Below are 27780 nucleotides of genomic sequence, written 5' to 3' on the forward strand. Positions count from 1 at the left end.
TCAAGCACATGTAAGCTAGTGATACATAGACATCCACATTCAACTAAGCACAAGACAATAAATGAGCTCAGTAGGAGAAAAAGTGACCAGCCAAAAGGCATGCAGGAACAGACTGGCAGAATACTTTTAAATGGAACCTGATTTGTGAGACCCATGGAAGCTGACATATTTATTTCCTTTTAAGCAATACCAGTTGCCTGGTAGTCCTGCTGATCTTTCTGGCCAGTAGGGTTTAAATCACACACCTTAAACAAGCATGCAGTTAATCTTGTCAGATTTGTCATAGACATAGACTGATCTGCACACGTGTTCAGGGTCTATGGCAGAGGATCAGCAGGGTGGTCAGGCAATGTGCATTGTTTAAAAGGAAATAAACATGTCACTTTCACCTTGGATTCCCTTTTAGTTGAGAGTTCCATGGCAGGAAACTTTGCACATAATAGTTATTTTTTTTAAATGTATTCTTGTTACTATTATGTTCTTTGCTACTATTACCGTACATTGTTAATGTACTTTTATAAAAATGTTGTAAACTTCTAAATTACCTATACCTTAATGACTTTATTTTTATATTACCATAACTCAAAATCTAACTTTATATCGCTTATGTGCCAAATTCTCAATTGGAACTTTATTGTAAACACATCCATTTAACGGAACAAGAAAATACATTCTGCACATTACTAATGGCTTTATTTCTGTATGGGTGTTCTGCAAAAATACTTGCAGCAGGGAATCGGGTCTGCAAACTCCCATTAAGTCCCATAGAAAAAACACTGAAAATGTTGAGCTGTCCATGGTACACCTGCTGTCCTCCTCTACATTAAAGCACACCTGACCCGAGGCCAAGCTATGTAAGGTTTGCAAATAGTTATGTACTTGCTAGATTGACATACCTCTGGATCCATTTTCCCACCCCATTCACTCCACTTAGGAAAAGGAGGGAATGGTAGGGTGATAGCAGGGAACATCACAGCATGACCCTTCCTGTCTGAAAATGGGAATTTAGCTAAAAGTTATTTTTTTAAGGTGTGATTACAGAGGCCGGGGGGAATGAGGAGAGCAATGGACAATGCACAAAATTATGTGTATCCAGCAAGAACATATGTCTGAGCTTACCGTAGGTAACTATGTCTCAGGTCTGCTATAATCAATTGAACTCTTAGTCATTTTTCCTATTTTACATATTGCATAGGGCTACTCATTATATCTCAAACAGTTTATTTTACCTTATATCATTAATATAAAAATTCAAGTGATACAGGCACTGTAGACTTGTATCTACAGGCGGCCCATGTGTAAGAGGCAGCTCAATGGCCACTAAAAGTGTCCTCCCTTCTTTCCCTCCCTCCATCTGCAGAGTGTGAATGCAGCATATTAGAGGAGACTTACCTCACTCAGACTTAGTCAAGTACTGGTACATCACATGATGCCACTGTTGCCAAGGAGATGGCACTGTCGCCAATGAGAGGATGATGGGGTGCGCTGGGGAAATGAGATGCCATGTCGGGAGCTGGTGAGTCTGCTCTAATATGCTCCATTTTCACTCTGATGAGGGAGGGAGGGAAGAAGAGAAGCAGAGCACATATGGGTATCTATGGGTGGTGTGGGGAACAGGGGGCACATAAAGCTGTCTATGGGGAAAGGAGGCACATATTGCTATAGAGGGAGAGAGTGGCACATATGCTATGGTGAAGGGGAGAAAAGGGGGACACATATGACAATATATGGGGGGGTGGAGAGAAAGGTGGAACATCTGACCATCTATGGGGGGTACAAGGAAAGGAGGGCATATCTGGCTATCTATGGGGGGTGGGGAAAGGGGGGCACATATGGTTATCTATGCATGAAAAAATGGCACATATGACTATCTATGGTGGGGAGAGCAGGGGAGCACATATGGCTATCTATGTGGGAAAGGGGGGCACATAACGCATCCATGGGGGTGGGGGAAAGGGGACACATCTGGCTATCTATGGGGGTGAGTGGAAAGGGGGGCACATATGACTATGGCGGGGAGGGGGACACATATAGCTATCTATGGTAACAAGGGGGCACATCTGGCTGCCTAAATGGGGAAGAGGGGGATACACCTGGATAAACATACAGGGGTGAAAGGGGAGGCACATCCAGCTATCTGTATGGGGGAAGGGGAGCACATCTAGATACCTAAACCTGGGCCTTACCTTATACCGGGGGCAAATCTGGCTTCCTATACTGGGAGGTGGACCTAAATAATACTGGAGGGGAACTGGATTAGTCTGATTTACATTAGCTTATGTGGTTTTATTTAGTAAAAAAAAGGGGGGCATGGTCTTTGTGTTACAGGGTGGAGTTTAGGGGACCACAGCTTATGTGCCTATAGGCTCCTGAGCTGTAAATCCAAACCTAGGTACAGGGATTAACTATAAAAACAACTATACTCCACTCCTGTAACTTGGAGGATTTCTTCTTCATTTTCTATATAACTATACTCGTATATTTTCCATATCATTGCATCATTAGAACTTTCAGTTAGATTAACTTCTGATGCCAAAAACTGTGTGTTATGTAGTGGTTTTTATTTAGAGAGCACTATCAGGATTATATCTTTGAGCCCAACCAAAGCTCAACATGAGGTTTAAATTGGTCAAAAATCTTACCTGTTAGGCGTGTATAGAATGGGATGCATCCTGGAGCAAAGCATTTTTAATGTTTATGGACTGTAACTTGTACTGTATGACTTCCTTATTTTTTTTTTTTTACTATGAATTATTATTATTATTATTTACTTATATAGCGCCAACATATTCCGCAGCGCTTTACTAAGCACAATAAGACGACAAGGGGAACATAGATACAACTAACAAATGTACAGCAGAGTTCCAAGCAGCACAAATATTGTTACAAAAACAGTAAACATTAGGAGGATGATCCTGCCCTTGCGAGCTTACAATCTAATGGGTAGTGGGGGACACACTAGGTAAGGGGGTGGAGAATGGATGAGGCAGTGAATGGGTAGTGGGGGACACACTAGGTAAGGGGGTGGAGGATGGATGAGGCAGTAATCCTTTGCCTCTGATTACATTGTGACAGATAAGTAAATAAGGGCTATAGAATGTTATAAGCTTGTCTGAAAAGGTGTGTTTTAAGAGTGCGTTTGAAGATGTCCAGGTTTGGAGCATGACGTACAGGCTGTGGAAGAGAGTTCCAGATAAGGGATGATGCTCGTGTAAAGTCCTGGATGCGAGCATGAGAGGAGGTGATCGGCTTAGAGGGCAGGAGAATTTCTTGGGAAGAGCGAAGGTTGCGGGAGGGACAATATCTTGAGATTAGTGAGGTAAGGCATGCATTATTTTGTACTAGATCTGATTTATGTCCAATTTAAATCTCATGTTGTGCTTCGGTTGTGTTTAGAGTTATTATTTATAGGGGGTGGACAGTTAAACTATTGATATTTTTCTATGGTTTATAATACTATTAGGACTACCAAAGAGATAGTTGTATGCAGGGCTGGGCCGAGGCAGAGGCGAGTGAGGTTCCAGCCTCAGAGAAATAAGAAAATGGATACATGGCAGTGACTGCAAGCCATATAACTAGAGATTAAGGTGTTGGGGTCCCTGGGGTGCCTCTTGGTCTAATAACAATCAGTGTGTGATGGCTAGGGTGGGAGGGATGAAGGGACGCACTTTGGTGTCTCCGCTTTGTGTGCTGGAGGACCTTGTCCCAGCTCTGGTTGTATGTTTCAGCTAAAAAAAGACATTCACATTTTACAGAGACTGAGTCAGCACAACTAGTCTACATTTACATGGTATGTTTAATTCAGGTTCTGATGAGTTATTGGCCTGTGGCCTAATTTTAAACTCCCTTAAAGTTATGTGCATTACAGGTAATAATTATTCCAAGCTATTCAATCCACCATGTAAATATTAACATTTTGGGCTTGATTCAGTAAACCGTGCTAAGTGTTAGCACGCCTGTGAAAAGCCCTATATCACACCTAAACTTAGTTTAGGCGTGATAAATTCACATTGCGCGCAAAGTCCCGGGTGCGTTGTTTTCATCACACTGTTTCGCGCGCACCGCGCTGTGTGCACACAAAGTTTTGCGCGTGGCACTTTGTGATGTGAATTTAGTAAACGGTGCTAACCCAGTTAGCACCCTAGTTATCACGCCCAAAGTCTTTAGGCGTGCTAACTGGGTTAGCACTGTTTACTGAATCAGGCCCTTTATCTTACACTCATATGCATCTTTCTGGACGTAATCCTATTTTCCCTATCTAGCAGGTTAAATAGATAAAGGCCTTGAAATGGCTCCCTCAACTGATATAGACAATAAAGTAAGCATTTGACTCAACTTTTTATTGAACATGCAACACAAATGCAATGCTGTTTGCAAGACTGTTTAAGATGTTAATGCAAAATGGGGAAAGCACATAAAAATTTGTGTGCTATAGTTATTACCACTCTTTCAGGAAATTGCATGTTATGTCTTCAGGCCATGAACACAATTTCAATCTATGTTAGGGATAAAAGCTTTTTTCATAAGTAAATGATAGAAATAAATGTACGGTTTGATTTATGTCAAACATTAGGTACAAAATCCACAAGGGAGAATTGACAAATAGTACAAGTCTGCATCCATAAAAAAATATGGATCATAGATCAGCACAAATCTCAAGAGCATGCAGAAAAATATCTTCTATATAAGAAGACAACTGTGACCCACCATATACAACAGGTCCTTACACAATGAATTGAATAAACAAATATCATATCTCTCATTATGATTTTCTTTATTTTCTTAAACTTGACATTCTATTTGGTATACTTCACTGGCGTGATTTCTACTGGCATCAAATAACCCCACAAAGTCCGTCTCTGACAGTCCTACTGAGAAATGATTGCATGTCTGTGTAAACCCTGTCAGGTGGGACGGAGATTCCAAGAAGAAAGTAGACAGAGTTGGCAGCTTTGTTGCTCATAAGAGGTGTAACAGGCAAAAAGTGGCTTGACAGACATCACTATGGAAGGACCAACCTAAAAATACCAGTGTCATAGTGAATAAACCCAGATTCTGTCCTCTACACAGGACAAATGATAGACAGGTTCAGGCATCATAAGAGAATATGTGAATGTAGATTTGTGCTTCTGGTCCCGTTTTAGGCTCTGGCTTAAACAGCATATGTAGATTCAGAGGGAGTTCAGAATGTGAAGTCTTATCATGCGTGCACTCTTACAATTTTGATTAGTCAATGATTAGACAATTTTACCACTTCCATGTAGCAGGAGGACTAACAGATTTTGAATACTGTGAAAAGATTCTGAAGATAAGCTCTCATACTACATGAAGGTGGTACAATTGGCCAATGTGTACCAAGCTTAAGACCTCTTGCTTGACCTCGTTCATTATGATTCCCCAAACGGATCCCTTGCTCAAGTACTATAGCCTTGTCATCACGGGTGAAAAAAAATGGAGATGGAGATTATAGTGAAGACTTATAGTGTGCTGCTTTGGTGTGCAGGAGAAAGAGTGCTCTATATCAGTTCTGTATGGTGCCCTTCATGCTCAATGAGTTCTCATGCCTCTCCAAACATAGTCATTGGGTCAACCAGCCCAGCCTACTGTGGGACAGCAGAAGGTTGTGTGTACAGTCAGTGGAGGGAGCTGTTGGGGTGGTTTATGAAAACTGTTTAGAAAAAAGATTTTGTGAAAGCTTTTTAGTTTATAGCTGGATTTGGAGTATGAAGTGGACCCTCTCCTGGCAGTGGAGAACTTGGGAGAAAGGAACAGTAGTTTCCATGAACATATTTCCTTGCAGAAATTGACTGCAGATGATTTATTATTATTTATTTGACTTATATAGTGCCAATACATTACGCAGAGCTGTACAATAAATAAAGTTACGGATCATGATTAGAGGGGTGACAGATAACACAATGCAGGTAATGAGCAATAAGATACACAATGTCCAGGGTCGGGTGGCCTATGATGCCAGGTGACGAAGGTGCATCAGACGGCATAGGCCGTGGTGCAGCATCCTGCCCAGTCACACTCCCCCCTCCCTCCCCATGCCCCCCTTCTCACGGCATCCTGATAACCCACCTGACCCCCCTCCCTTCTCCGCGGCCGCCGCTTGTGTGACGTCAGAGGTGCCGCCGGAAGTAACCATGGCATAGCATGCGGCGAGGTGGCGACAGGAGGAGACTGCGGGGAATGCAGGAGAGCGTGCTGAGAGGAGCCCACGTACAAGTAAGTCACTCTGCCTGGGCTGGGCACCACCTGGGCACCACCTGTATCTGGCTACTATACTGTCTGCAGCAGCACCTATAACTTGCTACCTACTGAGGTCACCACCTGTACCTGGCTACCTATAGGCAGCACCTATAGCTTACTACCTATACGGAGGGCCCCACCTGTACCTGGCTACCTATATGCAGCACCGATATCTCACTACCTATACTGAGAGCACCACCTGAACCTGGCTACCTATATACTGCAGCACCTATAGCTCACTACCTATACTGAGGGCACCACCTGTACATGGCTACCTATACTGCAGCACCTATATCTCACTACCTATACTGAAGGAACGACATGTACCTGACTACCTATACTGCAGCACCTATGGCTCAATACCTATACTGAGGGCACCACCTGTATCTGGCATCCTATACTGCAGCACCTATAGCTCACTACCTATACTGAAGGCACCATCTGTACCTGCCTACCTATATGCAGCACCTACTCTATAGCTCACTTCCTATACTGAGAGCACCACCTGAACCTGGCTACCTATATACTGCAGCACCTATAGCTCACTACCTATTCTGAGGTCACCACCTGTACTCTATCTCATAAGTTAACTGGGGACTACCTGTATTTTGCTAGTATTTGGCTCCACCCACAGCACATCCTGGCCACACCCACTTTTTCACCATGCCCCTTTATTCAATGGTGTTGCCTCACTTATGGGGGGTTGGGCCTCAAGTCATGGGCTGCTTGGGGCCACCAAAACATTAGCTGCACACCTGATTGCCATATATCTATTTCTGCAAGCCAGGCCTGCTACATCACATGCTTTTACACTTATGCTTTATATTGGTTTACTATGACCATATTATTTCCTGTACCTTCAGGTCATACTTTGTTTTCCTACTGAGCACTAGCACTTGTAGAAACTTCAGGCACTTGTCACTTTTTCCACCAGACCCGGGTCTCCACTTTATACTTGGGGCTCATTGTAGTGCAGGTTACTAAATAGATTGAAGAGGTGAGGCGCTTTTGTTATTCTTTGACAATATTATATGTCTAATAGGTTCTCTCTGTTTGTAATTGATTTTATGTGATACTGTGGTTCAATTAAGCTTATTATTTGTACATTCTACATGGTGGTGCAGTGTCTATGTACAGGTTGCTTTTCTTGTTTTCTGGTTATATACTACCTATACTGGGGCAACTATACTACGTATACTGTAGGCAACTATACTACCTATACTGGGAGCAACTATACTACCTATACTGAGGCAACTATACTAGCTACCTACCTATTATGGGGCAACTATGCAACCTATACTGGGGGCAACTATACTACCTATACTGGGGCAACTATACTAGCTACCTATGCTGAGGGCAACTATGCTACCTTTACTGGAGGCAACTATACATGGCTACCTACCTACCTTTACTGAGTGTGAAATTTTTTAGGTGCTGTGCGATCATTCCATATCGGGGGGAAGGGGGATTCACAGCTGCTGATAACAGCTAATTGTCACTCTGATTTAGCTAATCAAGCACAGAGGACTGTTCGGTGAATTTATTGAGCAACCTTACGTGAAATAAAGACTTTTCATTGTGCGATATGCTAGAGTTCGGATACACTTTGCATAGGATGGGGGGGTTGTAGGGAAGTATACTGTCTAGTATCACACTAACACCATAGACATCCACTTCACAGGAGAAAGTCTATGCTATAATCATAACCCTTGTTAGGTAGGGATTAGATTGTGGGCTCCTCCTTGGGACAGTAAGTGACAAGACTATATATACTCTGTAAAGCGATGCGGAAGATGTTGGCGCTATATAAATACTAAATAATAATAATAGCTGTTACTACTCTCCTCCGCCCCACATCTTAGTATTTATTCAAAAGACATTTTATTGTGCAACAAATAAAACTGTATTACCACCTATACATGTAAAATCAATTGCTGGCATTGATGAATGTGTCAGGTTTACAAGACGTAGCTTGCCCCCTCTGTCCAGCCCGGGCTGGCCCAATGTTAGCACTGCATGTAGATTTCTCTATGTGTCCCTCACTCAAACGTGGTGTCCTCTTGCACTGAAACTCTTCCCCGTTTCATAACTGTCATGTAACTTAACAATACACTACTAGTAAAAAATTAGCACTGGTTTGTAAATACTGTAGGAACATTAGCTACAGACATTTGATTATTGCATTTTATATTGTCTTTTTATCTGATATATTGATTGTTGTGCCAGCTACCTACACATTAACGTTGCTGCACTGCACACTTTGGCTGTAATTCATAAAGCATTTCCGCATGCGGAAATGCTTAAAACAGCGGACTTTCCCGCACGCGTAGCAAAATCTGCATTCATAAAGGCTCCTACCGCATCAAAAGCTGACATTACCGAGCACAGCGATAAATCACCGCCTTGTGCGGTGATTATTGTAAAAAATGTAGCAAAAGCGGTGTGAGGTCGGGAAGTACCACTCCCTCTGATGTGGCGATAACAATGTAAGTGAATGGAGATACACAGACCTCCCAGGCAGCTGCAGCAGAGCGGAACATGGAGAAATGTATCAACTCGGCAGCTTCCGTGTCTCCGCAAGCCTACCTCCTGCCTACCACCAGCCTAGTTCTGGGAATCTCTGCACTGCTACCGCACCTGGATACTTTTTTATGAATCAGCAGCCAGAAGTCTAAAACACCACCAGCGGTGTTTTCCCGCACTGATTCTCCATACCGACAGCACTTTCATGAATGATAGCCTTTGTGGAGAGGTTTGGGGTGCATCTTTAGCAGAGGGCTTCTTCTGCACCCTACACTTTTCTTGCAGGATTAAGAATAGTAGTTCCGCTGCTCATTTTGAACTAGAACCTTCCGGATGACATAAAAGTCTCTTGTACTCCATGCCTGAGTTTACCTGCTGCATCCATTACAAGCAGGTTTCTCACTTCCCATATTGTAGTTTTTAAAAATGTAATGTTTTAGGGAATACAGCAAAATAATTAAAACAATAAAGCATAGGGCAATTAGAAACTGAGATGAAAGTATCTCACCAATGAAGTGCACAGCATAAGAAACCAATGTGTGATTTAGACGAAGCACCAAAACAATCGGAAGCTTGGGAGAGGCTTGGATTTTAACTTTAGCAATTAGAAATTACACACAGGAAGCACATATTATAAAAACTGGATAAAGGGGCTTTCCAGCTACTGTCTTAGATTTCTTTGTATCTGCTGCTAATCATGATGCCACCTTTATGATTATATATATATATATATATATATATATATATATATATATATATATATATATATATATATATATATATAACCTGTATTACCCTGTGTTGTCTGTCACACCTATTATCATTGTCTGTGACCTGATTTATTGTCCAGTGCTGCACAATATGTTGGCGCTATGCAAATCCAATCCAATATATATATATACAGGATCTTCTAAAAAAATTAGCATATTATGATAAAGTGCATTATTTTCTGTAATGTACTGATAAACATTAGACTTTCATATATTTTAGATTCAAATACACACAACTGAAGTAGTTCAAGCCTTTTATTGTTTTAATATTGATGATTTTGGCATACAGCTCATGAAAACCCAAAATTCCTATCTCAAAAAATTAGCATATTTCATCCGACCAATAAAAGAAAAGTGTTTTTAAAACAAAAAAAGTCAACCTTCAAATAATTATGTTCAGTTATGCACTCAATACTTGGTCGGGAATCCTTTTGCAGAAATTACTGCTTCAATGCGGCGTGGCATGGAGGCAATCAGCCTGTGGCACTGCTCAGGTGTTATGGAGGCCCAGGATGCTTCGATAGCGGTCTTAAGCTCATCCAGAGTGTTGAGTCTTGCATCTCTCAACTTACTCTTCACAATATCCCACAGATTCTCTATGGGGTTCAGGTCAGGAGAGTTGGCAGGCCAATTGAGCACAGTAATACAATGGTCAGTAAACCATTTACCAGTGGTTTTGGCACTGTGAGCAGGTGCCAGGTCGTGCTGAAAAATGAATACTTCACCTCCATAAAGCTTTTCAGCAGATGGAAGCATGAAGTGCTCCAAAATCTCCTGATAGCTAGCTGCATTGACCCTGCCCTTGATAAAACACAGTGGACCAATACCAGCAGTTGACATGGCACCTCAGACCATCACTGACTGTGGGTACTTGACACTGGACTTCAGGCATTTTGGCATTTCCCTCTCCCCAGTCTTCCTCCAGACTCTGGCACTTTGATTTCCGAATGACATGTAAAAGTTGCTTTCATCCGAAAAAAGTACTTTGGACCACTGAGCAACAGTCTAGTGCTGCTTCTCTGTAGCCCAGGTCAGGCGCTTCTGCCGCTGTTTCTGGTTCAAAAGTGGGTTCATGCTTCCATCTGCTGAAAAGCTTTATGGAGATTAAGATTTCATTTTTCAGCATGACCTGGCACCTGCTCACAGTGCCAAAACCACTGGTAAATGGTTTACTGACCATTGTATTACTGTGCTCAATTGGCCTGCCAACTCTCCTGACCTGAACCCCATAGAGAATCTTTGCGATATTGTGAAGAGAAAGTTGAGAGACGCAAGACCCAACACGCTGGATGAGCTTAAGGCCTCTGTCGAAGCATCCTGGGCCTCCATAACACCTGAGCAGTGCCACAGGCTGATTGCCTCCATGCCACACCGCATTGAAGCAGTAATTTCTGCAAAAGGATTCCCGACCAAGTATTGAGTGCATAACTGAACATAATTATTTGAAGGTTGACTTTTTTTGTTTTAAAAACACTTTTCTTTTATTGGTCGGATGAAATATGCTAATTTTTTGAGATAGGAAATTTGGGTTTTCATGAGCTGTATGCCAAAATCATTGATATTAAAACAATAAAAGGCTTGAACTACTTCAGTTGTGTGTATTTGAATCTAAAATATATGAAAGTCTAATGTTTATCAGTACATTACAGAAAATAATGAACTTTATCACAATATGCTAATTTTTTGAGAAGATCCTGTATATATATATATATATATATATATATATATATATATATATATATATATATATATATTATATATAGTTTAAACTTTACAACAAAACTATTGTCTGTGACCTGATTTATTGTCCAGTGCTGCATAATATGTTGGCGCTATGCAAATCCAATCCAACATATATATATATATATATATATATATATATATATATATATATATATATATATATATATATAATAGAGTAAGTGCCTCAACCTTCAAGCAAGAAGAAGAAGTACTGCCCTGCCCCCAGGGCCGGTCCAAGCAAGAAGAAGGGGCTGGTCCAAGCAAGAAGAAGAAATAGTGTCATATCAAACCAAGGGCAAAGAGGGATAATTTGCATATTCAGTGGCAGTGCATTGTGGGTAACCACAAATGTTCACTTAGGCCTGGTGCACACCAAAAACCGCTAGCAGATCCGCAAAATGCTAGCAGATTTTGAAACTCTTTTTCTTATTTTTCTGTAGAGTTTCAGCTAGCATTTTGCAGTTTTGTGAAGCGTTTTTGGTGTAGTAGATTTCATGTATTGTTACAGTAAAGCTGTTACTAAACACAGCTACTGTAACAAAAACCTCCTGGCAAACCGCTCTGAAGTGCCGTTTTTCAGAGCGGTTTGCGGTTTTCCTATACTTAACATTGAGGCAGAAACGCCTCCGCAATCCAAAATCTGCAGCAGCCCGGGAGTATGCGTTTCTGCAAAACGCCTCCCGCTCTGGTGTGCACCAGCCCATTGAAATACATTACCCAAGCGTATCTGCAGCCGCAAGCGGATCGCAAAACGCAGCCGAACCGCTCTGGTGTGCACTAGGCCTTATAGCTGAATTATTGCAGATTTGCTTCTGTTTTAAGAAGAAAAATTACAACAAGCTTTGCTTTTTTTTAGTAGGAGGGCTTTTTGGTCTCTTTTATTCTCCTATACAGTCTTAGTAGTTTGGGTCACCCTGAGCTGCTTGGTTACTCTGTTGTACTGGTCCAAGCCCCATCTCATACAGCCTTATCAATCCCTGCTATGTACTGGTGAGGATCAAATGTCTGAAATAGGCTGTCACATGTGGGTTTGACATGACTGTATAAAACTAAAAGCTATAGGCTTGCTTGACTTACCAAAAGTGTAAAAGCATAATTTGCAGATTTAGTAGTGGTGCATTGTGGGTAATCACAAATGTTCACTTATAGCTGAATTATTGCCGATTTCCTTCTGTTTTAAAAAGGCAAATTGCACCAATATAGTGTGCGGCATTGCAGGAAGTGACGACAGTGGAAAGCACAATGGAACACGGAAGAGGTGAGTCATTCCCGCCCGCTGCCTCATACTAATAGTGGCGGCTGCTACTGTGCTTAAAGGGAAGGTCCAAGCAAAAAAAAAAAAATGAGTTTCACTTACCTGGGGCTTCTACCAGCCCCATGCAGCCATCCTGTGCCCTCGTAGTCACTCACTGCTGCTCCAGTCCCCCGCTGGGAGCTTTCTGACCTCGGAGGTCAGGGCCGAATTGCTTACATTTTTACACATTTCTGCTAGTGCAGGAACATTAACGCATACATTTTTACGCGTTAGTGGTGCAACGCGTAAATTTTTGTTCCTGCACTAGCTGGAATGCGTAAAAATGTATGCAATGTGGCCCTGACCTCCGAGGTCAGAAAGCTGCCAGCGGGGGACTGGAGCAGCAGTGAGTGACTACAAGGGCACAGGATGGCTACATGGGGCTGGTAGAAGCCCCAGGTAAGTAAAACTCATTTTTTTTTTTTTGCTTGAACCTTCCCTTTAAGCAGGAGGGGAAGCGCACATGGGGGACCCAGGTGAGGAGGGGTCCAACTCCCCTCCCCGCTGCTGTGCCCAATACCCCCTTCCTGCACTCTACCCTCTTATGCGGTGTATGCTACGCCTAGGGGCGGCTAGTATATATATATATATATATATATATATATTAAACTTTACAACAAAACTATTATACTTAAAAATGACGAAGCAATGTACAATTTCACCTCTTGCTTAATTACAAAGAGTATGAAGCTCTTCTGTGACTAACATCATAAATCGAACGTTTAAACATTTTGATCAATCAAATTAATGTGAGAACAGAAAAAATTATCTTCCTTTTTTTTCAGTATAGTTCATGCCATTACACATGCTTCCACCAGAGGGCTCTGCTGTACACATGCAAGCAACCTGAAATTGGAAGCTGTAAATGTGACAAGCTCAGGTCTGAAAAGAGAATTCCTTTAGCTCCTAATGGCAGAGCTATTTTCATTTACAACCAGGGGCGTAGGAATAGGCCCTGCAGCCCCTGCGCCCGCGGGGGGGCCCGGCCCCCCCCTGGGGCCCGCTTGGGGCCGTTTTGTGGGTGCTGGAGGGGTGGCAGCATGAGGGGAAAGCCTTGCCCACAGTCGGCGGGGAGAGGGGTAGTTCCCCCCTCTCCCTCACCTCGGGGCTCTCCCCTCTGTGCTCCCCTCCAGCTCGTAAGTGTCTGTGGGGCTGTGGTGGGCAGCGAGCGGCGGGCAGATACATACCTGCTTCCGTGCGTTCCATCGGAGACTTCTCCCTCTAGCGGCTGACGTCACTTCCGGAAGTGACGTCAGCAACTAGAGGGAGAAGTCTCCAATGGAACGCACGGAAGCAGGTATGTATCTGCCCGCCGCTCGCTGCCCACCACAGCCCCACATTACTGCTGCCCTCATTACGATTTTCAGGTGTCTGCTGCCCTCATTACGATTTTCAGGTGTCTGCTGCCCACATTACGATTTTCAGGTGTCTGCTGCCCTCATTACGATTTTCAGGTGTCTGCTGCCCACATTACGATTTTCAGGTGTCTGCTGCCCACATTACGATTTTCAGGTGTCTGCTGCCCTCATTACGATTTTCAGGTGTCTGCTGCCCTCATTACGATTTTCAGGTGTCTGCTGCCCACATTGTGATTTTCAGGTGTCTGCTGCCCACATTACGATTTTCTGGTGTCTGCTGCCCTCATTACGATTTTCTGGTGTCTGCTGCCCTCATTACGATTTTCTGGTGTCTGCTGCCCACATTACGATTTCCAGGTGTCTGCTGCCCACATTACGATTTTCAGGTGTCTGCTGCCCTCATTACGATTTTCAGGTGTCTGCTGCCCTCATTACGATTTTCAGGTGTCTGCTGCCCACATTGTGATTTTCAGGTGTCTGCTGCCCACATTACGATTTTCTGGTGTCTGCTGCCCTCATTACGATTTTCTGGTGTCTGCTGCCCTCATTATGATTTTCTGGTGTCTGCTGCCCACATTACGATTTTCAGGTGTCTGCTGCCCACATTACGATTTTCAGGTGTCTGCTGCCCTCATTACGATTTTCAGGTGTCTGCTGCCCTCATTACGATTTTCAGGTGTCTGCTGCCCACATTGCGATTTTCAAGTGTCTGCTGCCCACATTGCGATTTTCTGGTGTCTGCTGCCCACATTACGATTTTCTGGTGTATGCTGCCCACATTAGGATTTTCTGGTGACTGCTGCCCACATTGCGATTTTCTGGTGACTGCTGCCCACATTGCGATTTTCTGGTGACTGCTGCCCACATTGCGATTTTCTGGTGACTGCTGCCCACATTAGGATTTTCTGGTGTCTGCTGCCCACATTACGACATTCTGGTGACTGACTGCTGCCCACATTAGGATTTTCTGGTGACTGCTGCCCACATTACGATATTCTGGTGACTGCTGCCCACATTAGGATTTTCTGGTGACTGATGCCCACATTGCAATTTTCTGGTGACTGCTGCCCAGATGGCGATTTTCTGGTGACTGCTGCCCACATTGCGATTTTCTGGCCCACATTACGATTTTCTGGTGAACACTGCCCACGTTACGATTGTCTGGTGAATGCTGTCCACGTTACGATTTTCTGGTGAACGCTGCCCACATTACGATTTTCTGGCCCACATTACGATTTTCTGGTGAACACTGCCCAAGTTACGATTGTCTGGTGAATGCTGTCCATGTTACAATTTTCTGGTGAACTCTGCCCACATTACGATTTTCTGTCCCACATTACGATATTCTGGTGAACGCTGCCCACATTACGATTGTCTGGTAAATGCTGCCCACGTTACAATTTTCTGATGACTGCTGCTCACGTTACTATTTTCTGGTGACTGGTGCCCACATTACGATTTTCTGGTGAACTCTGCCCACATTATGATTTTCTAAAGGCCCACATTACGATTTTCTGGTGAACTCTGCCCACATTACGATTTTCTGGCCCACATTACGATTGTCTGGTAAAATGCTGCCCACTTTACAATTAATTTACAGTGAAACGCTGCCCCATTACGATTATTTGGCACCTATGGGGGGGGCCCCATCCAAATATTCGCAGGGGGGCCCAGTGATTTCTAGTTACGCCCCTGTTTACAACTAAAACTAATTAACAGCCTTATCCATGGTGCTAGTGCAATGCCATAGGCTGTAATGCAGTATTTAGACACTTATCTATTCCACATCTTACACTAGAATGTAAAGCTACCTCTAGTTCTACCTTTTTCAATGTGGCGATGCTGCTGTTACTACTATGAAACATTATATAGCATGTAGTAAGTACAAACCAATCTCCATGTCTAATGCGTTCATACACATCCACATTAGAAAAGGCACCACTCACACTGCATCCCAGCAGTGTAAGACACCCCATAACCTGTGGGCCTGCCTTGGTTCTGTTGGTTCTAAACTCTCTGCTAGGGATGGTGAATGAGATGCAAATAATTCTGAGTTAATGCAGAATTATGCAAAATGTTATTGCAAATTTATGTGGCTTGAAATTGGTCAAATACATAAAATTCATGTTCCATTTTTAAGCTGCATACATTTTGCATTAGAATGTGTTTGCAGTCTGTCTTGTTAGTCAGCTCCATCAATCCAGCTCACAGTCTGCTGTTGTCAGTGTGCAGTCTGTCGTCCTTGTCCCTGCCTGTCCAGTCCACAGTAGGTAATCTAGGTCCCTGACCCTGACCTGCTGTATGTCATCTTTGTGATTGCCTGTCTACCCCACTGCACTGGCGCAAGCAGGGGGGGGTTACCGATGCCCAGAATCCCCCCCTGCTGCAGGGCTGATCCTGGCTGCGATGGTCTTTTTTTTACTTTAAATTTTTCCCTTAGTCCTCCTCTACCCCATCAGCCTTCACCCTATTCCCCCCTCAGTTCCACAATGCAGAGGCAGGCAGGTGAAGAGGGACTATTTTTCTGCAGCCGACAATAAATCTTTAGTTCCGGCTGGAGAGAGAGCGGAAGCAGAGGGAGGATGTCAGCTCGGGCTATGACAGCCGTACAGAGGTGAGAGGGTGGAGGATACAGCTCCAGACACCAGTGATCTTTAGCACACAAACAGTCCAGGGCCAGGCATGTGTGCAGGACGCTACTCGATTCTTTCATGTTTCCCCAGCACTCTGTCTATACTGCTTCGATTTGGGATGCAGGCTCCGCCCCGCCCCCTATCTTTTTCCGGCTGCAGAGACCAATTTGAAAGTGAGCTCTTAGCTCTGGCTGCAGTGACATGTTGTGTGGCTGCAGTGACATGCTGTGTAACTTGTCCTGCCCAGCAGCAGAGTGAGGAGCAGAGGAGAGACTGATGCCAGCAGGGTTCAGATGAGTGGGCTCCAGTTCTCACATGGCATCAGAGAGAAGGTGAGGGGTACAGATACTGTGCTGTCCATTGCTGTGTTTCTGAAAGCTTCACTAAAGTGTTGTACCCGTTTCCCCTTATTATGAGGTGTCACTATCTTTTGGGATATACACTGATCACAATGGTAATAGTGTACAGGGCAGTCTGCTATTGCAGAGGTCAGTTGTACTGAGCATTGTAATGAAGGCTGATATTTGTACTGTGTGAGGTCCTGACTTGTTTATGTAAGCTCACTTGTCTGTGGCTGCCAGGAGGATGCTAAGTAGAGTCATCTCTTCTGCCCCCATCCCCCAATCCTGGTATGTCTCCCTGTCTCTCTATCTTTCCCTATGTCACCTCTACAGGATCTGACTGTATACGCTGGCTAGATACAGGGGGGGATCTGGCTATATACGCTGGCTATATACAAGGAAGATCTGGCTATATACACTGGCTATATACTAGGAAGATCTGGCTATATACACTGGCTATATACAAAGGGGATCTTGCTATATACACTGGCTATATACTAGGAAGATCTGGCTATATACACTGGCTATATACAAAGGGGATCTGGCTATATACACTGGCTATATACTAGGAAGATCTGGCTATATACACTGGCTATATACAAAGGGGATCTGGCTATATACACTGGCTATATACAAGGAAGATCTGGCTATATACACTGGCTATATACTAGAAAGATCTGGCTATATACACTGGCTATATACTAGGAAGATCTGGCTATATACACTGGCTATATACAAAGGGGATCTGGCTATATACACTGGCTATATACAAAGGGGATCTGGCTATATACAAAGGGGATCTGGCTATGTACTGGGGGAATATGACTATATACAGGGGGATCTGGCTATATACAAGGAAGATCTGACTGTATACACTGGCTATATACAAGGCGATCTGGCGAAATACAAGGGGGAATGTACTAAACGGGGAGTCATCTGGCTATATACTATAAAATGGGAATCATGTGGTTACCTATCCTACCTGGGGGGTCATCTAGCTACCTATACTGTAAATGGGGGGGGAGGCTCCTCTTGCTACCTGTGAGATAAATGGGGGGTCATCTGGTCACCTATACTAAGTGGGGGGGGGGGGTAATTTGGTTATTCATAATAAAGGGGGGTTATCTGGCTACCTAATCACTGCCACATATACATTTTGGTGAAACACTACTGCATCATGTGTATTTTGTAGGGAAACACTGTGCATTGTGTATATTTAGTGGGCAAACGCATGCACGGTAGTGTGCGGCTTGCCGAAAGAGACCTTTCAGGAATCCCCCCCTTGAAAATCCTGGATTTGCCCCTGCACTGTTTGTTCTCTTGTTCCCTACAGGTTCAGTCAGTAGTCAGCCTCATCAATCACATTCTACCCACTCCGCACTGCATGATTTGTTCTGGTGTTCTCTCGTCATTTGTCGGGGAAACGCCGGTGTTTGCTACCTGGTGGTTACTAGCAGCAAAGTCTATTGAGCATTGCAGAATGCTCCGTTGAAGGGCAAGTGGTCACTTAGACATCAGCCCCAGGAAAGCTCCAAGTTTTTCACAAGTGCACGAATCAACAGAGCCCTGACACCACAACATTAGATTCTTAACTTAAAACATCTGTCTTAAAGGAGTTCTGTGGGGGCTGCTGCAGATAAAAACAGACACTTACCTGGGGCTTCTATCAGCCCCCTGTAGCAGTTATGTCCCATGCCGTCCTGCTTTGATGTGCCGTTCTCCGCCGCCGGCCCCGGTCTAGCGCGTCATGCATCCAACTGCGGCTGCGCGGCTGGGGTCGCGGGCCTGCTCGCTCCCGCCCGCATCATCGGAAGCTTACTGCGCAGGCTCAGTATAAGAAAACTTTGAACTGCGCCTGACGCGAATGGGAGCGCGCATTGTTCGTCTGTGTTAGACGAATACTAGCCCGGTGCCGGGGAACAGCAGATCGGAGGAGGATGGCGTGGGACACAACAGCTACAGGGGGCTGATAAAAGCCCGAGGTAACTGTCTTTTTTTATGTGCAGCAGCCCCCACAGAACCCCTTTAAGAATGGTTGGAAGGAGTAACTTCCTACTCCCATTCAAGGGGTACCCATTTCAATAGGTCACTTCTTATCCAGCAGGCCATTGAACCTAAAAACAGAAAGAGATATATGAGGTTAGTGAATTTGAAGAGGTTAAGCCTGATCATGGGGGGAGGGGTGCATATGTGTACAGTATACTGTATGTATGTATATATATATATATATATATATATATATATATATATATATACACACACATTTTAGGATATACCCGTTGTATAAGACTACCCTCTTGACGGTTGGACATTTGTATAATGTACTATATGTACTGGTGCTATACTGTATAAACAGGTACAGGTACTGTTGCTCTACTGTATGTGGTACCCAGTATGCAACAACCAGCCGATCACGGCATGCTATGTACCTTACCGGCGATTGGCTGGTTGTTGTACACAAAGCCTGCTTGGATTGGTCAGCTATCCCTGTCTCCAAGACTATCAGAGCGGTAGCGCAAACATGCCTCTTTCACCTGCCTAGCCCGCTCTTGTATACTATTACCTCCTTCTCTACCTCTCAGATCTTGCACATGCGCACCTGCGCTGCTTCACTGCAGTCCTCAGGAGTGAGATCTGAGAGGCTGAGATAGAGGTATGGTAATTGGATACAAGGGCAGGCCAGACAGGTGAAAGAGGCGTGTTTTACTGGGCACAGCGCCGCTCTATGTCTTTTTTTTACATACCCTGAGCATCCCGGACACCTGCATTTTGCTCCACCCTTTACTTATACCTTCCCAGTGAGGTGGCCCCTCACCTCGTCATCGGGACCATGTTAAATTAATTTTTTTCAGGAATCCTGATGAGTGCATTTTCTTCTACCATACTTGTACAGCACCGCCCTTGCTGCTTTCATACGATCAGCGCATACGGTGGGGATGCGGCCGCGGAAATGATACCCGGCGTATAAGATGACCCCCGACTTTTAAAAAGTAGTCTTATACGCCAGAATATACAGTGTGTATATATATATATATATATATATATATATATATATATATATATATATATATATATATATATATATTATGCATAAATACACGTGTGTGTATGCATACATACACACACACACACACACACACACGGAAAACAAAAAGATGGCTGACAACATGAAAAAAAACAGTTTGGTGCTTATCTTGTGAATGGAGCACCAAACTGTTTTTGTCAACGTGTAGGATCCCATATAGGCTTTTCTCCTCCTTCTACCCTGCAGCATCGGGGGGGGGGAGGGGGGGGGGACAGTACCTCTCTGGTACAGACCTCTGCCTGCTCACCATCCTCAAGATCAAGATGACAATAAAGCTAACCACCCACCAAAATCTCCCCCCAAAAAAGGAAAATTAAATGGCATTGTACACTGCTCCCCAAGATTTCAACATCCACAAAATCTTGACCTACATGAAGTATACTGGTTGTGGTCACAGTTGTTTTATATTTTAAAATGGTCAATAAATATATTTTGCAATATATTTAGCATGGATAGAACCTTAAAGCGGATCCGAGATGAAAAACTAACTATAACAAGTAACTTGTCTATATATCTTATCTAAAGTTTAGATAATTTACACAGCAAATCTGGCTGCATACAGCTTCAGCAGTTTATGATGATTTATTCCTGTAATACAATGAGAGCGGCCATGTTCTGTTTGTCACATTGTCAGAGGTAATCTGCAACTGCATCTCCACCCCTCAGCCTGTGAAAAATTCATCCCCCCCTCCCCTCTGCCTCTGAAATCTCTGGATAGTAACCTCCTCCACCTCCTGCACAGACTGAGCTCCCATAAGCCCTTGCTACATGGGTCTGAATGCCTTGGCGTTTTGGAGAAGCTGTGGTCGAGGCTTGTTTAGTTTATAGGGAATTAGAGTATTAAAACAAAACAAAAAAAAAGTATTTGGCTTGAGGAATGCCCTATAAATTATATGTAAGGAACACAATTATGCCTTGAGTAAAAGTTCATCTTTGATCCACTTTAAAGGCAACCTGTAATAAGTTAAAAAAAAGAGTTTCACTTACCTGGGGCTTCTGCCAGCTACCTGCAGCTGACCTGTGCCAGCGCCATCCTGGAACAATCCTCCGAAGCTCACTTTCTCTTTCGGCAACGGAGCCTGTCGCTATCCACTGCGCCTATGCGGCCCGTGCCGCATGCCTCCTCATTTGCGCTGCCACCCTGCACAGAAGCAGTACCAGGTAGTCAGAAGTTACCATTGTTTCATTTACTGTATTTTTATTAGATTGAATACAGAGGTTTTTTTTATCTCTATTGTTCTATATACACTTACAGTAAGAATAATTCATAGAAAGTCTGCCTAGCTCCCTGTATTTTAACCAGATATTGGTGTTAATCAGTTCCATTACGACATTTGGGTGGAATTTAATTTGTGCCCAAAACCCAACAGCGTGACTAGACTAATTATTAGAAAATAAGAAAAGGTAGTAGGCTAGAGCAGTGCTGTCCAACTGGCGGCCCGCGGGCCGCATCCGGCCCGCCAGGCCACCTGCTGCGGCCCGCTCGTGTCCCTGGGATGCAGGCAGGGGTTGCGCTATCGGCGCCATGCCTGCTCCCTCGTATTGTGGCCTCCTGTGTCCCCGCTGGCCTCTCCTATGTCCCCCCGCTGCCGCTGCCTCACAGATCAGACCTCACAGATCGCGGCGACTGAGGTAAACAGAGGGCGCATGGTACCTGCACGGAGTACGTCACATGCGGAAGTGAATCATTAGTCACTTCCGCATGTGACGTTCTGCCGCGCGGGTGTCATGCGCGCGCTCTGCTTGGAGAGGCCAGCGGGGACACCGGAGAGGCCAGCGGGGACACCGAGGTAACGGGCTCGTTACTGGTGGGGGCACCTGTCACTAGCTGCGGGGGCTCCTGACACTATCTAACTGGGGGAGGCACCTGTCACTATCTAGCTGGGGGGGGGGGCACCTGTCACTATCTAAGTGGGGGGCACCTGTCACTATCTAAGTGGGGGGCACCTGTCACTATCTAAGTGGGGGGCACCTGTCACTATCTAGCTGGGGGGGGGCACCTGTCACTATCTAAGTGGGGGGCACCTGTCACTATCTAGCTGGGGGGGGGGGCACCTGTCACTATCTAAGTGGGGGGCACCTGTCACTATCTAGCTGGGGGGGGGGCACCTGTCACTATCTAAGTGGGGGGCACCTGTCACTATCTAAGTGGGGGGCACCTGTCGCTATCTAAGTGGGGGGCACCTGTCACTATCTAGCTGGGGGGGGCACCTGTCACTATCTAAGTGGGAGGCACCTGTCACTATCTAAGTGGGGGGCACCTGTCACTATCTAGCTGGGGGGGGCACCTGTCACTATCTAAGTGGGGGGCACCTGTCACTATCTAAGTGGGGGCCACCTGTCACTATCTAAGTGGGGGGCACCTGTCACTATCTAGCTGGGGGGGGCACCTGTCACTATCTAAGTGGGGGGCACCTGTCACTATCTAAGTGGGGGGCACCTGTCACTATCTAGCTGGGGGGGTGCTCCTGTCACTATCTAGCCTGGGGGGGTGCTCCTGTCACTATCTAGCCTGGGGGGGGCTCCTGTCACTATCTAGCTGGGGGGACACCTGTCACTACCTCAACTGGGGGGACACCTGTCACCTGGCATTTCAGCCCACACATCATCCCCAATCCGGCCCAAAACACAATTGCCAGGCACAGCAGCCAGTAGAGGAGAATTTAGAAGCCAGGTGAGAGGTGTCTACCATATTAAAGGGGCATTCTGCTTATTTATGTGAAATGCTGTCTATTTATGTGCCTCATGACTGCTGAATTTGTCGTGTTGGGGGCCTCATGATTGCTGAATTTGTCTTGTTGGGGGCCTCATGATTTGTTGGGGGCATCACGATTGCTGAATTTGTCTTGTTGGGGGCCTCTAGATTGCTGAATGTGTCTTGTTGGGGGCCTCATGATTGCTAAATTTGTCTTGTTGGGGGCACCATGATTGCTGAATTTGTCTTGTTGGGGGCCTCATGATTTGTTGGGGGCCTCATGATTGCTGAATTTGTCTTGTTGGGGGTCACATGATTGCGAACTGTGAGACTATGGAAAAGCTGAATCGTCATCATGAGACAATAGCATTAAACCTACTTTTTTAGCTTTTTAAAACGGAAAATAAAACTGGGAGGTTCTAAAAAAAACCCCACATTTTTCAGGAGTAGGATGGATGAAATTGTTTATCTTCACAGTTTATTTTCAACTTGGATTTTCCATAATGTTCATGTATGAGTTAAAACGTTTGTATGTAGTTTAAATTGCTGTTGCCACTTTGCGATAAGTGACTTTTGGGTTGCAGTTTGGACACTCGGCCTCCAAAAGGTTCACCACCACTGTCCTAATCTAATGTCCCACATTGCTAAGTTCATGTAAATTTGTCTCCACCCGTGGCCACACCTGCATTCTGGTCCATGGCCAGACCCATTTTTCGGCGCGGCGCGCGTACAATGGACCCCTCATGTTTTCTGGCGTGCGTAACTTCACCATTATTTTAAATTGCATTTTGTGAAAAGTGCTGCCAATCTAATTATCCTTTAATTGCATTTTTTCCGGGGGGGGGGGGGGGGGGGAGGGGGGGGGCTCTATCAAGAACCTTCGGCCCTCCACCATGGGGTCTGAAAAAAAAATGGCCCTCCATGCCCATGAAGTTGGACAGCACTGGGCTAGAGCATGATACGGGTAACCAACAAATAGTGATTGTTATCCCTCAGCAGGAATAGTTAGCCACATTCTTTCATGGGAAAACAATACCCATACAGGTTAGAAAACATATCCTAGCATCCCTATTTATTGAGCAAGAAAAAAACAGGAAGCCTGGAAAATGGCAGCTGGATCATTCTTCCACAGTAAAATGTTTTCAGTGTATGTTGGCTGCTAACTGTGTTCTGAGTTAAAGACAGAAGGCATTGAAAATGAAAGTCCACATGGTTAATGGCAGTGTCAATATGTATTTTATTTAGCTATTTTTTTCTGCCATCAACAAGTCTGTTTAACCTTTTTGATGTTTCACAGCAGGACTAATTAGATGCTTATATGAGAGTCTCGGTAAAACATAGCAGGGGGTAATACATCAGATATGAGCCATGTTCCATTAGAAAATAGACAATGGTCATTTAAATTAGAATATATATATATATATATATATACATATATATATATATATATATATATATATATATATATATATATATATATATATATATATATATATATTAAGATAATTGCATGTTTCTATATATTTTCTTACTTAGTATTACTTTTATTACGTTTTCTTAACTAACCATATTTTTATTTCTTTTGTGCAAGCTTTTCCATGAATATTAAAATATTGTCCTCAGCTATTCTGCTGTCTTCTTGATTTAAAGTCCAACTCCTGTATAAATAAATACTTTTAGTGTGAAAAGGATTTTGGGGGGGAACTTTACTGGTTTCCATCTGCGGGAATATTCTGTCTAGAAAGGTGGCACCAATATTGCCAATTCAACTTTGCAGCTTCTCACCGCGTCAGACTGAGAATGAAGATTCATGTGTACATGGAATAAACAGCTTTTTAGAAACTCTATTTTAACATTGGGTTTATCACTGGAAAAAAAACATGGCATATATAAATAAGAATTAATATTTTTTTAGGCGTACCACCTCCAACAGCTGTTAAAGCTCATCTCTGGGCCAAGCTTAAAAATTACTGGTGAGGATCAAACTTTATAGTTAGGGTGTTTTTCTCTAGTTCTTGTTCCAAGTCCTGCTCTACTTTGCTTGGGACCCAGCTTCACCTTTGGTGCTGCTGCCATTCTTCACTGATATTTGGACAGCTGCTCTTTCAATCAAGGTGAGTCCTATTACTTTTCTATAGTGCAGCTTCCTGAAAGGTGATGCCCACGGTGGTCATCTTTAGGTGGCAGCCTGAAAATGTTCACTGGCAAACCAACACGTTCAGGGGAGAAGTGGGATCCTGAATGAAGATGAAGGATACTGGGTGCCAATAGGAGTCAGTGAGAGTTAAGTTTATTGTTTTCACCATACAGGACTTATGCATTATTTGTGTTGCCCATAAGGATCAAGCTCAACACTGCAGACTGCAAGAGCTATGCAGGCACGTTGCTTGGGTATACCTGAGCAGGAGATACTTTTTTATTGAGAGGAGAATCGGGATGATGGGGTGGAACATGACTGAGCAGGCAGGGTAAGCTCAAGTAAAATGCTTCCTCTGTGTCATTTACAGATCTTCAAGGGACACATGTACACATGCCAGATTCTAGGTCATAGTAGCAGAGAAGGGAAAGGGATAGGTATACTTTTCTTAATACATACCATGATCTTTTAATACACTTTTTTGTTTCAAAGAAACCTTATTAGTGAACCACTATTGCAAAAATAAATAAATAAATTAAATCTATGTGAATGCATATAAACAAAATGTACATTTCTCCCAGAGTATAATGTACAATAAATTACTTTTTTCTATGTCACCGTAATTTACTTTCGGTAGTACAAATCTGATAAACCTGATAGGTTTTCGACCATCCATCTTGCAGTTGCTCAGTCCAATTGCCCCAATGGAGTGCAAGCGAGTAATAATGGTGGCCAGAATCTTTTCACCGATCCTTTCCAGGGAGCGCTTTTAAAATGAATAAAGATAACACTGAGAATCCGCCATGAGGAGATGGACTATTGCGAAACCTTTTTAGATGTTTAATCCATAACTGAAGAGATATATCCGGCACAACTATGCAGTTTTCTCTTAAAAAAAGTTTTTGTAATAGGCTTCTTTAAAATCATACGCATGCACAGAATAAAATTCACCATTGCAGCAATTTCAATATGGTAACGACATACCACAAATGCGACGAGGCTGTGGGGCAATGTGGGAGCAGCAGTCTGCCTTACGACCGTTTCGCTCAAATGAGCATCCTCAGAGGATCTGTGCGTGCGGAATATCCCTTCCCAGAGTTCTTTATACCGAACGCAGATGTTTACTGCCTACTATAAACAATAGAGACATATAAAATAAGTCATTTTGAATGCATTTTACTCTTTGACTAGTGTACATCTTAAATGTATGCGTTTAATTTTATGTAATTATTCACCACAGTGGTCCTTAAATGAGATTGTGATCATAATGTAACCACCATTGCATCCACTAAGAAACGCCTATGATATTGTCACCTGGCACTTATTATTTAGGATAATATCGAGAGAAAGGCAAATCATTTATCAGTATTTTTTCATAATGCGATAGGAAATTAGTCCTAGTTCAGTGTTTTTTCTTCTTTCTAATCTCATAATTATTTGCTAAGATTGCACACATGTATACTTACCCATGTATGCATTTGCATTATGTTTGGATTGAACTCAGGGCACCAACGTTGCAAAATTAGCTTGCTGACTGCTTAGCAACTATTTTTTTCTGAGATACTGCATTTTTAAATATAGTACATTACACATAAAAATTCTCGAACAAGATAGGGACTGCAGGTTAGTTCTTAATATGAATCTGTCCATTAGTGGAAACATTTTGCAATCTCTGTCTTTGGTTCCTCTTCTATCCCTCCCCCCCCCCCCCCCTCCCCGTTCCTCAAGTGTCTCACTCTGTGTCACCTCTGTTACCACGTGCCTTCAGTGTCCCCCTATATGCTGCCTCTGCCCACACACACACACACTTTGCCACCTCTTTTCCCCTGTGCCCTCAGTGTACTACATCAAAATGTTATTTTACAAACCATTTTTTTTCTTTGAATTTATAAAATCATTTTTCTCAAAAACTACAAGTTCTTTTTGAAAAATAATTCAGAATAAATTTCATATTTTTGGGGCTTTCATGCCGGCAGTGTGTTTGTAAGTCGGGGACTACCTGTAGTAGGTTTACCTGTAACATCAGCATCTCAAGTTGCTTACCTGTTTTATAAGGTTGCTCGGTAAAAACAATTGTTTCACTTCTATACTTATTTGGGTTGCCTGATTGCTATTGATCAAAGCAGTGGCATTTGTTCATTTATGGATAGAATTCCTGAAAGTCCACAGAATGTGAGCTGTGCTAATTTTCAGAAACAGGTGTAAATAATCTAGCCAGAGTCTTTCTAAAAATGTCAGGAATAAGTGTGCAGCACAGTACGTGGTGCAAAATGCTCATGCTTTTAGATTACATTTATGCTTTAGGTGAAGTAGAAAAGTTCAAGATGCACAAGATAACTCTGAGTAATGGCTATAAGTTAGCACATTATCTCAAGCTGTGCTTTTCTGAAGGCTTTTACAGTTGAATTAACTTGCCTTGTTGCCATGGCAACTGTTGGTTTGATGCTAATAGACTCTACTAGGGACATACCGGTGAAAAGCTTAACAAATAAATTTGTGTGACATGAGAGACATCATGTGAGATTTACCACTGCTATATAACATTTTTGGATGGCTTTGTTCAAAACTTGAACATGCCTCTTTTATAATCTACTCAACAAAGTGGTGATTACACTGCCATGAAAATATGACTACGGTATAAGCAGTTATAAATAAAATGTCATTATTCATTCCTCTGGCCATGCAGAAAGTAAACACTGAGCACTATTCATTGAAATATTGCTCACTGATTTATGCCTAACACTATAACATACAGCGTTTATGTGCAATTACACATATATTGAGGCATATACACATTCATACCCAGCAAAGCTTTTTCACAATCCATCTGCACAGATGCTTCATTAGATTTTTTTTCTCACTGTGACTCATAGATGGTTTGGAAAAAGTGAAATACAGTGTTCAATGCATATCCAACTATCACAGTCAGGTTTAGTTCTCATCAAA

At 43.4% G+C, this 27780-nt stretch overlaps 1 long non-coding RNA gene across 1 annotated transcript; it reads right to left on the reverse strand.

Annotated features, from left to right (window-relative positions):
* Nucleotides 1–1401: 1401 nt before the first annotated feature.
* LOC137517665 (uncharacterized) lies at nt 1402–27214 on the reverse strand. Its single transcript, XR_011020615.1, has 4 exons — nt 26878–27214; nt 25819–25965; nt 20990–21143; nt 1402–1548 (listed from the first exon to the last, which is right to left on the reverse strand). It is a non-coding gene; the product is annotated as an uncharacterized lncRNA (long non-coding RNA).
* Between the last annotated feature and the right edge of the window lie 566 nt (nt 27215–27780).

Source organism: Hyperolius riggenbachi, chromosome 5, assembly GCF_040937935.1.
Source record: "Hyperolius riggenbachi isolate aHypRig1 chromosome 5, aHypRig1.pri, whole genome shotgun sequence".
Taxonomy (NCBI): Eukaryota; Metazoa; Chordata; class Amphibia; order Anura; family Hyperoliidae; genus Hyperolius; species Hyperolius riggenbachi.